Here is a 13,423-nt window from a genome sequence, read left to right on the forward strand (position 1 = left end):
GGCAGCAAGTGGCCTGAGGTTGGCACAACTGTCCCAACCCCCTTTGACCCCATCATTGTCACCCAAAACCACAAGCCCAGCCCTCAAAAGGCTCCAGAAGAAACTAGAGAGGAAGAGCTCAACCGATAGCCACGGGAGCGCCGTATCAGACTTACCCGGTAACACCGTGAGCTCAACGGAGCAAGCACTGGCGGGGAAAGAACCATCGGCCACCGTCGGAGGCCCGGTGCTCCGATCGGGCACCTCTGGCTCAAGGACGATGGACTGGGGAGGATCCATGGAGCTCGCCTTTGATGCCGGAGGCTAGGCTAAGTTTCCATCGCCTTTAACTGAGCTCTCACCCACTTCAAAAATACTTGGGCCCATTAAGAATGAGTTGAAAGGGGGCTTATAAGTGTCAGTCAACAATTGGCTTGAGCCCAGGCCCAAAACATGTAATTTCTCAGCCTTTTTGTTCCCTCGTGCAACCCATTTAAGGGTCTTTGGAACTTCCTTATTACAGACCCTATTCACTACCCGCGATTCCCCTCTGAGCAACGTATCTCCCCCTTTCTTTCTATCCCAGAAAACCAGTCTACTCCCTGTCCCATCAACCTCCACGATAAGACCTCTACCTGTCCAACAAAATCTTCTAGTATCACTCTTCTTCCCCTTATTATAAACTTTTAAATTCAAACTGAAGTTTGGGCAGCAAATCCTAGTGTCTACCAGATATTGCTCACCTACCACTACCTCCTCATTAATGCTCTGCTCTCTCTTGTCCCCTCCCACCACCTCCACCTTATCAGACTTGCCCACCAGAAAATCTCCCACTTTGGCCCCTTTAAGTCTCAGATTCACCCCCTTCTCCTTCTCTCCTAACTGTGTCATCTTCCCCTTGGCTGTGAAACCTATCTGCTTCAGTTGCTTTCTATCCTCTATTCATACATGAGAGCCTTGCACAACTTCAGCAAAGGTTCTAGAATTTTGAGAATTTTGAGCCTCCGAATTAAACTTCCGCACCTGAGGAATAAATTTTGGAGGAGCATATCCACCCACCGCATAGTTGGATGGATTCAGCAACTTTCTTAGTTCAAGACCAAAAGCCCTCCAACCAATATTCTCTTTGCCTTCAGGGATAATAATCGATCTCCTAGACCCACCAGCTTTGAGCTCAGTCAATAGCAAGAACTGACCAAAAGAGTTGGAGCTCCTTTGGAGAGTAAGGGCAGTGTCACCTTCTCTGAAAATAAAAAACTGTTTGGAACTCTCCCCAATAACAAGTTCTTCAATATTCTTTATTAGCCAATGGACTACATTCTTGCCCATGAAAACTGATCTCATAAAGAATTTGCCCCTCTCATAAATCCGTAGCAAGAAATAACGACCCCCTTCCTCTAAAATCAATTGGAAGAACTTGGCCTCAATAAAGAAACTGCGAACTCCCCCCATGAGAAAAAGTTTTTACTCTGAAATTTTATTAATTTGAAGAACTGACTAATTTTCATTTGGAGACCTAATTAAAGGCTCCATAAAACTTGATTGACAAGTAAAAATATTTTAAAAGAGATCCTAATTGATACCCTACCATAACAAGACCTAATTTGACTAAAAAAACATTAAAAACACCTAAAATCAAGAAAATACCACAAGCCTAAAATCCAAAAAATACTAACCCTAGACCTAAAATTCCAAAAATTACATAAATTTATCAAAATTAATAAATTACAAAAAATAAATTGCATATTTTGTCCTATATCAGGACCTACAAAGATTTTTTCAATGGTCATTATCTGAGGCATGTGGAGGTGATTTCGGTGGCGATGGTCATATTCCGCTATGTGTGGTAGTGATTTCGAGGGAGGACCTTTTGGACCCACCCATGACAAGTAAAACCCCAAATGCACAACATCTCCCAAAAGAACAAATTAATCATAAATAAATAAATAAAATACATACACACATATATTTTACAAATATAAACTATTTAATAATTAGCGAAGCATTTGAAACTTTAATAAATCAACTATTGTAATATATAATACATTGAGCCATTTGGTGCAAGGACGATATGTAGTGTGCCAAGACCACTCTCCAGAGTAATTAAATCCAACCAAAACTTGACACATTATAGGCTTCGGGTCACTGTGTCAACCATCACCTATCAAACAACAGGTTTAATTAAATTTTGAAAAAAATTAAAAACATTTTACCAAAAATACACAACACCACCACCACTAAAGCCTTAGTCCCAAAATTTGGTGTTGGCTTTGGATGCTCAACATATTAGATTGTAGATTGGGTCAACCACATAAATTATTTTTCTCCATTGTATTCTATCTAAATTCATGCGCTTCAATACTTCCCTAATTGACATGTCCTTTTTTTTTTCCTACTAATGTTATTTTAGGCATTCCTCCACCTTTATTTGTTCCCTTAACTTGGATCAACTCACTCCTTTTTACCGATTCATTACTCACTTCCCTCTGAACATGACCAAACCATCTCAAGCGATTTTCTCGCATCTTTTCATCAATAGGGGCTACGCCATCTTTAAGCGGATTTCCTCATTTCAAATCATATCTTTCTGCATATTCCCACTTATCTATCTTAACATTCTCATTTCTGCTACTCATTTTATGGATATGTTGCTTCTTAATAGATCAATTTTAAAAAAATAAAAATAAAAATACAATAACATATACATATACATATACATAATTCACAATAAAAGATATAATAATCATATAATGATGCTTAATACAATATATTAATTATTGGATGCTCATTGTTTAAGGTAAACATAAATAGCTAAAAAAAATTATAATTATAAAAAAAATAATAGCTAAAATTTTTTTTTACAAAGTTTTCTATAATGAAGAAATCCTTAAGTTATAGCAAATAAATATATAGAATTAATACAAGTCATAAAAGAACAGTGTGTTTAACTTATTAAGGAAAAATATAATCCAAAAATTTTCAATTATGAAAGAAAAATTAGATATATATTAAAACTTTCAACACAAATATAAGTAAAAATAATTCATTTAGAAAAAAAAAATTATAAAATAAGTCTAAAATATTTAAATGAAAATAACTCAAGTCATTTTGAAAGTATATAATTTTCTTCTTATTAATAGCTTTATATTAATTAAGTGATACATTTTGGAAATAATTGTTAATAATAATCAAAGATGTTGCATTTTACTTTCAAAAGATTAAATGTTAAAACTATTTATTAAAATAAAATTGAAAAAATCAATAAATAAACTATATAAAAAATAAAAAAAAAACATACGTTCTTAAGAACCTGTCCAGGTTCTGACAAGCTATAAAAAATGCACCAGGTTTGATTGGGTCATATTCTTAAACAATCTAATTAAAGAGTCAGACCAGTCTAAGTGCTGGGTCACCCGTTCATCAGTCTGACTGGCTGAGTCAGTCAGAGTTTAATACTATGCCACCCTCGTGTCCAACTTGATTTAAGCCACATCCATCAACATTATTAAGCAATTGAGTCAGCACTTGGAGCTTTTACAAAAAAAAAATTGTAATTAAAAGAACCATCTAAAATATCTAGAAATTCTGGCCGCATCTCACTGTCCTGATCCAAGATACGATTCACAAACAAACTCGAAAAGATGTAGCTTCTAACCTGCTGTTTGGCCGCCAATGGTTGATCCAAAACCAAGGTCCCTAGACCACCCTCATGTCCAACTTGAATAAAGGCACATCCAACAACCTTATTGGCAGTTGTGGCAGCACTTGGACTTTTCTTTGTTGAGAAGTATTTTTTTTAAGAAGCATTCAGTGGTAGGACTAAGATTTGACTTAAGACTTGTTTATTAACTGAAAACAAAGTTAACTTATCTTAAGACTCACCCTATACCTTCTCAGAATAAGTTGACAGCCAGTGTAAAATTTAGTCACTCTTTTATGAATGAATCCAATGCAAATAATCGCTAAGGTGTCCCCTGCCAGTGATGTGCTGCATAGGACATACAGTGAAAAGCGGACAAGGGTTAGTGTGTTCCCTATAAGCAACGCACTACATCAGCCCTCGGGTATAGTTATAATTGGGCAAGAATTCCCGCACTTTGATGGACAGGTACAGGTAAAGAAGTTAGTTCAAGAGAATAGGATTCAAATAGGCACTTAAAACAGAGTCTTTAACTGGGAAATTAGTAGAAATAGTAGATACAATAATTAGGAGAAGCATAAACATAATATATCTTCAGGATAGTAGATACAATGATTAGAAGAAGCATAAACATAATATATCTTCAGGAGACTAAATGGGTAGGTGAGAAGCATAAACATACAGGAACAAACTATGGTATATGGGAAAAAATAAAAATAGAAATGATGTAGGGACAACCATAAATAACAATCTTAAATAAGAAGTTGTTGAGGTTAGGAGGATGGGGGATTAAATTATTTAAATAAAACTTGTCCTAGGAGAGGAAACAGTTAACATAATTGGTGTATGCTCTTAAAATAAGATAGGAAGAATCCATTACCTAAAAATTTTGAGGGGAAATGGATGAATTGATCCTAGGGTTACTAAATGGGAAAAATATTTTTGTTGGAGACCTAAATGGTCGTGTTGGAAAATATGGGGTTTTGAAAGAGTTCATGGACGTAGGGGATATGGATTATGCAGTAAGGAATGAACCAAGATCCAAGAGATGTTATCCTAGACTTTGCAATAGCATATGATTAGATATTAATGAATACTTGGTTCAAAAAGATAAAATCACACTTAATTACCTTTAAAGTGGGACCAAAGTTAGTGAAATATATTTCAACCTCACTCAAAAAGTAGATAGTATATGTCGTACAGATTGTATGGTGATACCAGAAAAGCATGTAACCACTCAGAATAGGGTGGTGGTATTAGATATTTGTATTAGAAGTTTAAAATAAAATAAAATAAGGTGTTAGACAAAAAACCCAAAGATTAGGTGGTGGGGTTTGAAAGGAGAGAAACATGTATTTAAAAATAAAATGACCAAAGAAGGCAAGTAAAATGCAGATGAAGACGTACTTGGAGAATCTAAAGGATGTAGGTAGCTGACTAAGGAGACTTGGTGGTGGAATACGGAGGTTCAAGCAACAAATAGATTAAAGAGAGAGTTTTTTTTTTCCTAATGTCGTGGAACCTCACCAAGGTAGGGCCCTTTGGACCCCACCAGCCAGATAGACTAAAGAAAAAGCAATAAAAACCTACCTGGATGTAGAGACAATGCTGCTTATGAAAATTATAAAGTGGCAAAGAGAGGATAAAAAAAGGTTGTCCAAGAGGCTAAATGTAAGGCTTATGATAAATTATATAGCTGCTGACAAAGGAGGGAAAACATAATATTTATACACTTGCTAAAAAAAAGGGAAATGAGAACAAGAGACTTGAATGGTGTCTACTGCATTAAAGATAAAGATCCAAAAGTGTTAGTAAAAGAAAAGCAAATTTAAAGAGAAATGGAAAAGTTATTTTGATAAACTTTTTAATGAAAATGATGTGAAATATTAGAGCAATTTGGACAACCCAATGGAGGATAGAAACTGTATAAGAAAAAACTACTCCATCAAAGAAATGAAGTAGGCAAAGGAAATATTTACAAGCAGCAAAAAGAAAACAGAAAATTATGTACAAGAAAAAAGGGAATAAAAAAAAAAAAAAAAAAAAAACCTGAATGGATTCCCTAGACGCTAAACCCCATGCCCGTGACAAATCAAACAAGGTTCCAACAAATAAAGCTAGGAGCATGTCCTTGGAGAAGTACTTTAATACCTATTTACAAGAACAAAGTGGATAATCAAAACTATACAAATTACTGTTGGATTAAAGTTAATAGTCATTATGTAACTTTGGGAGAGAGTAATTGAACACAGCTTAAGACATGAAACAACAATATTGGAGAACCTATTTGGTTTTATGCCAAGATGATTTACCATGGAAGCTATTTTCTTAATTAGACATCTCATGGAAAAATATAGAGTCCAGTAAAGATCTTCATACGGTTTTTATCAATCTCAAGAAAACATATGATAGGGTCCTTAAAGGAGTCCCTATATAGTATATTAAGTTAATTAAGGGTATGTATGATGGAGCTGTAATTAGTATGAGAACAAGTGGAGGTAATCTCAAGTGAATTTTCCTATCACTACAGGTAGGCATCAAGGATTAGCATTAAATTCATTCTCTTTGCACTAGTGATGGATGAGCTCACTAAATCCATTTAAGAGAAAGTTTCCTGGGGTATGCTTTTTGTAGATGATATAGTTTTAGTGGATGAGACTATAAGTTGAGTTAGGGCAAACTGAAAATTTGGTAAGACTGCTCTAGAATCTAAAAACTTTCAATTAAGCAGAACTGAAACAAAGTAGACGGAATGTAAATTTAGTAAAAGTAGAAATAGAGATTGGGCTGTAAGACTCTATGGTCAAGAGATACAAAAGAGATAGCTTTCGACCCCTTGAATCAATAATCCATAAATATAGAGTGATCAAAAAGGGAGAGCATAGTGGATGAAGTGGAGATGCGCATCGTAAATATTGTGTTATCATAAAGTACCTCTTAAGTTAAAGAGAAATTTTTAAAAGATTACTATAAGACCATCTATGCTTTATCGTACTAAATGTTAAGCTATTAAAAAGCAACATATTCATAAAATGAGTATAGCTAAAATGAGAATGTTAAGATGAATAATTGAAAATACACAAAAAGATAGGATTTGAAATGAAAAAATCCACTTAAAGATAGGGGTGCTCCTATTGATGAAAAGATGAAGGAAGGTCGCTTGAGATTATTTGGTCACATACAATGGAGAGCAATTAATTCAGCGATAAGAAAAGAGTGAAATGACTCAAGTTAAGGGAACGAAAAAAAGGTTGAGGAAGACCAAAAATAACATTATTAGTAGTTTGAAAGACATCTCAATTAAGGAAGTAACAATCATGGATAAAATAGAATTAAGGAAAAGAATACATGTAAAAAACTATAAACGTTGTTGAGTATCCATAGTCACCCCAAAATATTTGGGATTAAGGCTTTGTTGTTGTTGATTGAGATTTAATTAAACAACTAGATTTTGTAAGTTAGCTATGCCACTTGGTGTAACGTAATGCACTCATGGATTTCTTAAACTGTACATTCTCTAAGCATCCACTTTTATATATCATATTATATTAGATACATGCATTCAAATTGGTTACACTCAAAACAATATATTACGACGACAACAAAATCTTAGTCCCAAATCTATCATCACATTCATCACTATGCCCTATCATCTCCATGTCCATAATTAGGTTGCGTTTGAGAACAGATTATAAAGCCAGCTTATTTTACTATTTAGCTTATTTTTGCTACTATTCATGGGTCTCACTGCACTTTTTGATACTATTCATAAGTCCCACTGTACTATTTCAATTAATTTTTACCTTTATTTACAATACTTTTAACAAAAAACTTTTAGTTTCAACTAAATAAATTGTTCCTAAATTGACCCTTAGGGTCTATATGGATACCGCTTATTACTGAAAACTAAAAACACTGTAGCAAAATAATTTTTAAATGTGTGAATAGTGCCGTAAAACCCAATTTTTATGAAAATGTTGCTAAATTAGACAACTTGTGGGTCTCGTGAATAGTGCACAGGACCCACTGACAGAGACACAGAAATTTCAACGCAATCCAAACTCCACCTTAGTAGAATATTCTCCCAAGAAACAAATTAAAAAGTTTTTTTTTTTTTTTTTGTTGGCCCCAACAAGATTTTATCCAATATCATAAAACTACAAATACCCAAAATAAACCCACTTGATTCCGATATCATAAAACTACACATACACAAAATAAATCCACTGGTTTATGAATCAGACAACACACACTGATACCACAATTCAATACAATTCATACAAATAAACATCCGCGATACAAGCACATGAGACTATCTTTCTACTCCTTGATTTGATACATATCACAAATCACACATCTTCTAATACTAAAAAATACGCAGTCAACTCTAACACCAACAAGTACATTCTCTTCCAGTCAGCATGCATTGGACCAATTTTTTTTTTTTTTTTTGTTGGCCCCAACAAGATTTTATCCAATATCATAAAACTACAAATACCCAAAATAAACCCACTTGATTCCGATATCATAAAACTACACATACACAAAATAAATCCACTGGTTTATGAATCAGACAACACACACTGATACCACAATTCAATACAATTCATACAAATAAACATCCGCGATACAAGCACATGAGACTATCTTTCTACTCCTTGATTTGATACATATCACAAATCACACATCTTCTAATACTAAAAAATACGCAGTCAACTCTAACACCAACAAGTACATTCTCTTCCAGTCAGCATGCATTGGACCAACATGATTCTATTTGGTTCTCATCATTTTCTAACCGACAATTGCATCTTGTCACTCATCTTATCACTCATTCCTCTTGAAGAATCAATAGTTGTCACTCATCCAGCTTGCACCCTCACTCCTTGACACAATTGAACGCGTGATACATCTACTTCTTTCTCCTTTTTCTCACTCTAAATTCATCTTTGAAAATGGCCTCCCCTAGCCTTTACTCATAACATCTTTTTTTTTTTTTTTTGGATAGATAAGAAAAAATATATTCAAAAAACTGCTGGATGCAAATTAGCACCAACATATCAAAAGTACAAACAAGATGGAAAAGCAAAAACATAAAAAGACAGTAATTACAAAGAAAGAGAGCTAAGGAATAGAGGAAGAGAGTCACTAGATGTGAGTACCCAAGCCCTAGCCCAATCAAACACGGAACCTGAAAAGAGAGCAAGCATTTGATCCTCAGATCTATCCAAATCCTCAAACGTCCACCGATTGCATTCCTTCCAAATTCACCACATCAAACACAACAGAACTAAGTTCCAAATGTAAGATGAATGCTTCCCCAACCAATTCCACCAACTAAATAGAAAATCTGACACCGTACATGAGGGAACTCAAGAAATCCCAAAAATCCTAAAGACAAAACACCACAGCCAATATGCCTTTCCACAAATTATATGATCTTTCTTCCACCCATCTTCAAATTATAATCAATGCAATGGATGGTTGTAGGTAGATTTGCAAGTCAATTACGAGAAACATCTTCACCCCCACCACTTATCCTCAGATTCCCACTGTTGATTGACTGAAAAGAAAGCCATGATAAGATTGTGGCAACACTTCCCCAAAACACATTCTCAATAGACTTTAAGCATACGAATGCAATAATGAGAAAACTAAAAGGCAGTTTTGAAAAGGATAATAGCCAACCCCAAATTAATAAGAATGAAAACTTAATTGTTCAAACTATATTTAAGTCATCTTAAAGGCTAAAATGGGAGACAATCCCTTTCCCCAAGACACACTGCCACAGCCAAATAAAACAAAGCAGTGATTAAAATATGTCTAAATCATGAATATCTATGAAATTCCCTCCTGTAAGTTGTCATCCGCCTATTATGAGCCCCTCTAATTCCAACCAGTCTCTTTCCCTAAGCACACTAACATTCTTCACAGCAAAGAGGCTTCAAAAATCCCAATCACGCCCATCTTCACATTTTAAGCTACACAGACTAAAGAAACCATCAAAAGCATTATCCTCTTTGCTTACCACACTTGTCCTACACCCACAAACAGATCTTACAAATCCGCTACTCCAAAAAAACCCCACCCACAATGGATCACTAAAAAAATACTGCCCAACAGTCTCCTTAGCCATTATTCAATCTGCCCTCTGCAAGCAAAACGGTTAAACCTACCCCAAAAAATTCTTCACCATGGCTCTCCCTCAAATCAAGGCCCTAAGTATCCCACAAAAAGATTTCCCTTTACGCAATTGTGGCATATTTGAAATTTAATATTCAAAGTTAAAAGAGAAGCAAACAAGACTGCAAGTTCATCTAAACTTCATCATTCCATCTCCTCTGCTCATAGCAATAGAACTTTGATAATTTGTTTTTCTACAGAACTATGTGAGTCATGCCTTAATAGCTGCTGGAGTTGTCAGCTTGTTAGAGAGGTCATTTTGGGGGATAGAAATGTGATGAATTGGAATGTTATACCCTTGGCTCACATGTGGTGTGTTTTGAAGAGAACAAAATACACATATTTGAAGATCAAGATATTTCTTCTTTTTTTTAATCTAAAGCTTCTGTTTCCTAAAAGTTAAAAACACTCATCGATTAGATTGCAACAATGGTTGATTGCTTTCTCAAAGTTACAGTATGTCCAAGCCTCATGGCATGCAAATCGCAATATGCTAAAGACACTATAAAATTACAAATATCATTTTAAGAACTAACCTTCACTAAATACAAACACATGACAAGTTCTAGTAGAAATACATAGATAAACCACTGAGGTTACAAATAATATGTAATAAAACTCTACTGGATACTCACTTTTTAGATAATATCACAGTTCTACAAAAATATATTTTTGAATTTTAACTCCATTCAAAATATACGTAAACCATATATTGATAACCTAATAAACCCACCCATGAAAGCAATCAGCTGCAAGCAAGATAACCAGTGGCAATCCTTTATAAGTCAAAACAAGCCGAATGCATTTTCATTTTTGTTGGCATGTTTGCTAACTCTACTTTATACTTTTACTTGTAAGTAATAATATTTTATTGAAAAAATACTACCTCATGTAGATAATAATGAACACAAAATGCCCTAAAGAATTCCAAAGAAAATGTATTATGTACAGAAGTGTAGTGACTATAAATTCAGGGATGGAATTACTATTGCTCAAACCCCACGCATGAGATCAATTAAGCAAAGATCTAATAAACAATATTAGCAATTGAGTCCCCGAACTTTCAATATCCTCAAAAGTGTGACAATTTTGTTTCCTCCACAATGTCAACAGCAAATATAAAGTGACTAATTTCCAAATATCCGAGGAATGTTTACCAATCCCAATTCCTCCCGCCAAATAAAAGGCCAATGGCCTTTTTCAATGACACCCAGTGAATCCAAAAAGAGCTACGAACAAAACTCCAAAATCCAAGCAACAGTGCAATGGAACAATAAACGATCCACCATCTCCCCACTGCACCAACACATACAACACCATCCAAGTAACATGTAGTCTCTCTTAATGAGATTGTCACATGTAAGGATCTTTCCCCAAAAGATAGTGTCCATACAAAAAAGGAGACACTCCAATGAGGCTTAACACACCAATACTCTTCCATGGGAATAAAACTGCAGATGTTACCCTGTAAGGCACTATGAAGAACAAACATCAGAGGCACCAATCCCTCTCAAGCTCCAACTCATTCTACCACAACCCTTTCTCTAGGGATATTTAAGTGAAGAAGATTTAGGAAGGAGTTCACCGACACCAACTCCCATTCATTAAAGTCTCTGAAATCTGACATTCCAACTCAAATCTAACATTCCAACTTCCACCTCCTCTAACATTTCTCATGAAGAACCTAACACGCACACGACAAAAGGTCTTATCAATGAGATCTTTCCTCTTTTTCTCTATTTCTTTTCTTTTGCTCCTCCCTCTTGATCTAATTTTTCTCTCCCCCCTAACAATTCTTTATAGGCATCATCGCTTCAAAGTGGCAATTTTGTGTAGAGGGGGAGGTGGTGGTGCACAAGGGGATTGCTAACTATAGGTTCATGGCAATTGGCAACCCTTGTGGGTTGAGCTACCGTTGATGGTTTGGAGCTGTTGATGTCACAGATTTGGTAGTGGGAGGATAGGTTGCTTTCAGATTTTCACACAGAAAAGTGGAGGTGCATGGTGATGTATTGAGAGTTACAATTTGGATGGGATTTTGATGATTTTGGATTAATGTCATGATTAGCTGTGCATGGTAGTGATTAAGCTACATTGGCGAAGCAGATTGGAATGAATTGAGTAGAGGTTGGATGGATTGATGAAAATGGGTTTTTGGATTTTCTTGAACATCAATTGTTTGGGTTTTGAAGCTCAAAAGTGATAATTTCCAATTGAGGTGGCAGTTTTCAAAAATGGTGGTTTTGCTCGCAGCTGTGACCATGGGAGATGAAAATAATTAAAAGGAAAAAAAATTAATGAAAAAAAAAGTACTTCTCACTGGTCAGAAAAATTCAATTCCAATCATACTATTTTTTTTTTTTTTGATAAGTATAATTACCTTTTTAGTCTGTTAAAGCATAAAACAAAACATTACATCTATAAAAGGATGTATTCTACCAAAATTCAAAATCGCAACACAATAAAGTTACAAAACACAAACTAAAATACATGTTTCCCATCCTAATTTTACCAAAAGAGAATAGTGACTATTAGATGCAGAGGAACGAAGAAGAGTAGAAGAAACTGCTGTTAACATCTATAAATGAAGCAGGGTCTAGTGTCCACTCCATGAAAATCACTCTTTATCATCAAGCCAAGACACCAATTGATTTTTTGTGTAAGTGAAAATTCAAGTCTCTTATTTGAGGGTAAAGGATTTTACCTATTGAGATTACCTACTGTTACAGGCAAAGTTGATAATAGGTCTTTAGGGATTGTAATCACAACTCACATCATCTTTTTTTTTTTTTTTAATTAATGTACAAATCAAGTATTTACACAAAAATTAATGCAATCATTTTTGTTAAAATACATACCGTAATTGATCTCTGGATTCAAAATGTTACTCTATTTAATTATGACAAGGGAAATTAAATTGGGTTCATAATGCAAATGCTACAATTTAATTAAAGGAATTAATAATTTAATTGCATGAGGCTTTGACTGATCTACATTGGCGCCAAGGAAAGTTGATTTGGGGAAGATAGGAAATCAACTTTCCTAGGCCCCAGTGTGGGGCATCCCAGGTATGCAATGAATTAAGATCAAAAACAAAAACTGAAAAAGAAATAAAAAAGGAAAGAGAATAGGTCATTGAAAGTTTCAATCATTGATAAATACTATACATCATTTTAATCGTATTTTTACAAAAGGTTAATGCCATTACATAAACATTTTTGTGTGCCTAACTAATGGCAAGTGAAAAAATCAAGGCAAATAGGTAGACGTTAAGATAGAGACCAAAGTACCTTTTTTCAATGTTTGAAATTAAAGTTTTGTTAAAACTGTTTGACACCATTCTCAAGTTAGTTTGTTCAGACCAAAAAGAGGAATCAGCTTTAGTGAAAAAAGCTTTCATTTGGTTGTGGTATGACAAATAGGTGACAGGAGGAAAACCAGAGCTCTACAACCCTATCTGCCTTGATAAGAATAACAGATGATGAGCAGATTGTTGGAAGGAAGCAATCTGTCTTCAGAAGGATCTTAGATGAGCATATTTTTACAATGAGAATTCTGCAAAAGGAAAATGGAAGAAGAATCAGCACAAAGAGAACAAAGAGAGCTCTCAACACAAGTAGT

At 34.7% G+C, this 13,423-nt stretch overlaps 1 protein-coding gene across 9 annotated transcripts in view; it reads right to left on the minus strand.

Moving 5' to 3' along the window:
• LOC111994171 (histone-lysine N-methyltransferase ATX2) overlaps positions 1–13,423 on the minus strand; it is a 48,541-nt gene that overhangs the window by 15,551 nt on the left and 19,567 nt on the right. For 3 of the 9 annotated variants that reach the window (XM_024026031.2, XM_024026033.2, XM_024026034.2), the window contains one exon: positions 12,933–13,357. The exons of 2 other annotated variants lie outside the window; for them this stretch is intronic. The gene's annotated coding sequence lies outside the window, so the exon portion shown is untranslated. Of the gene's footprint in view, positions 1–8,114; positions 9,183–12,932; positions 13,358–13,423 lie in introns of those variants that run through there. 4 more of the 9 variants (XR_010626065.1, XR_002881048.2, XR_010626066.1 and 1 more) reach the window with 3 other exon arrangements.

The sequence above is a fragment of the Quercus suber genome, unplaced genomic scaffold (genome assembly GCF_002906115.3).
Source record: "Quercus suber isolate HL8 unplaced genomic scaffold, Cork oak 2.0 scaffold_691, whole genome shotgun sequence".
Classification (NCBI taxonomy): Eukaryota; Viridiplantae; Streptophyta; class Magnoliopsida; order Fagales; family Fagaceae; genus Quercus; species Quercus suber.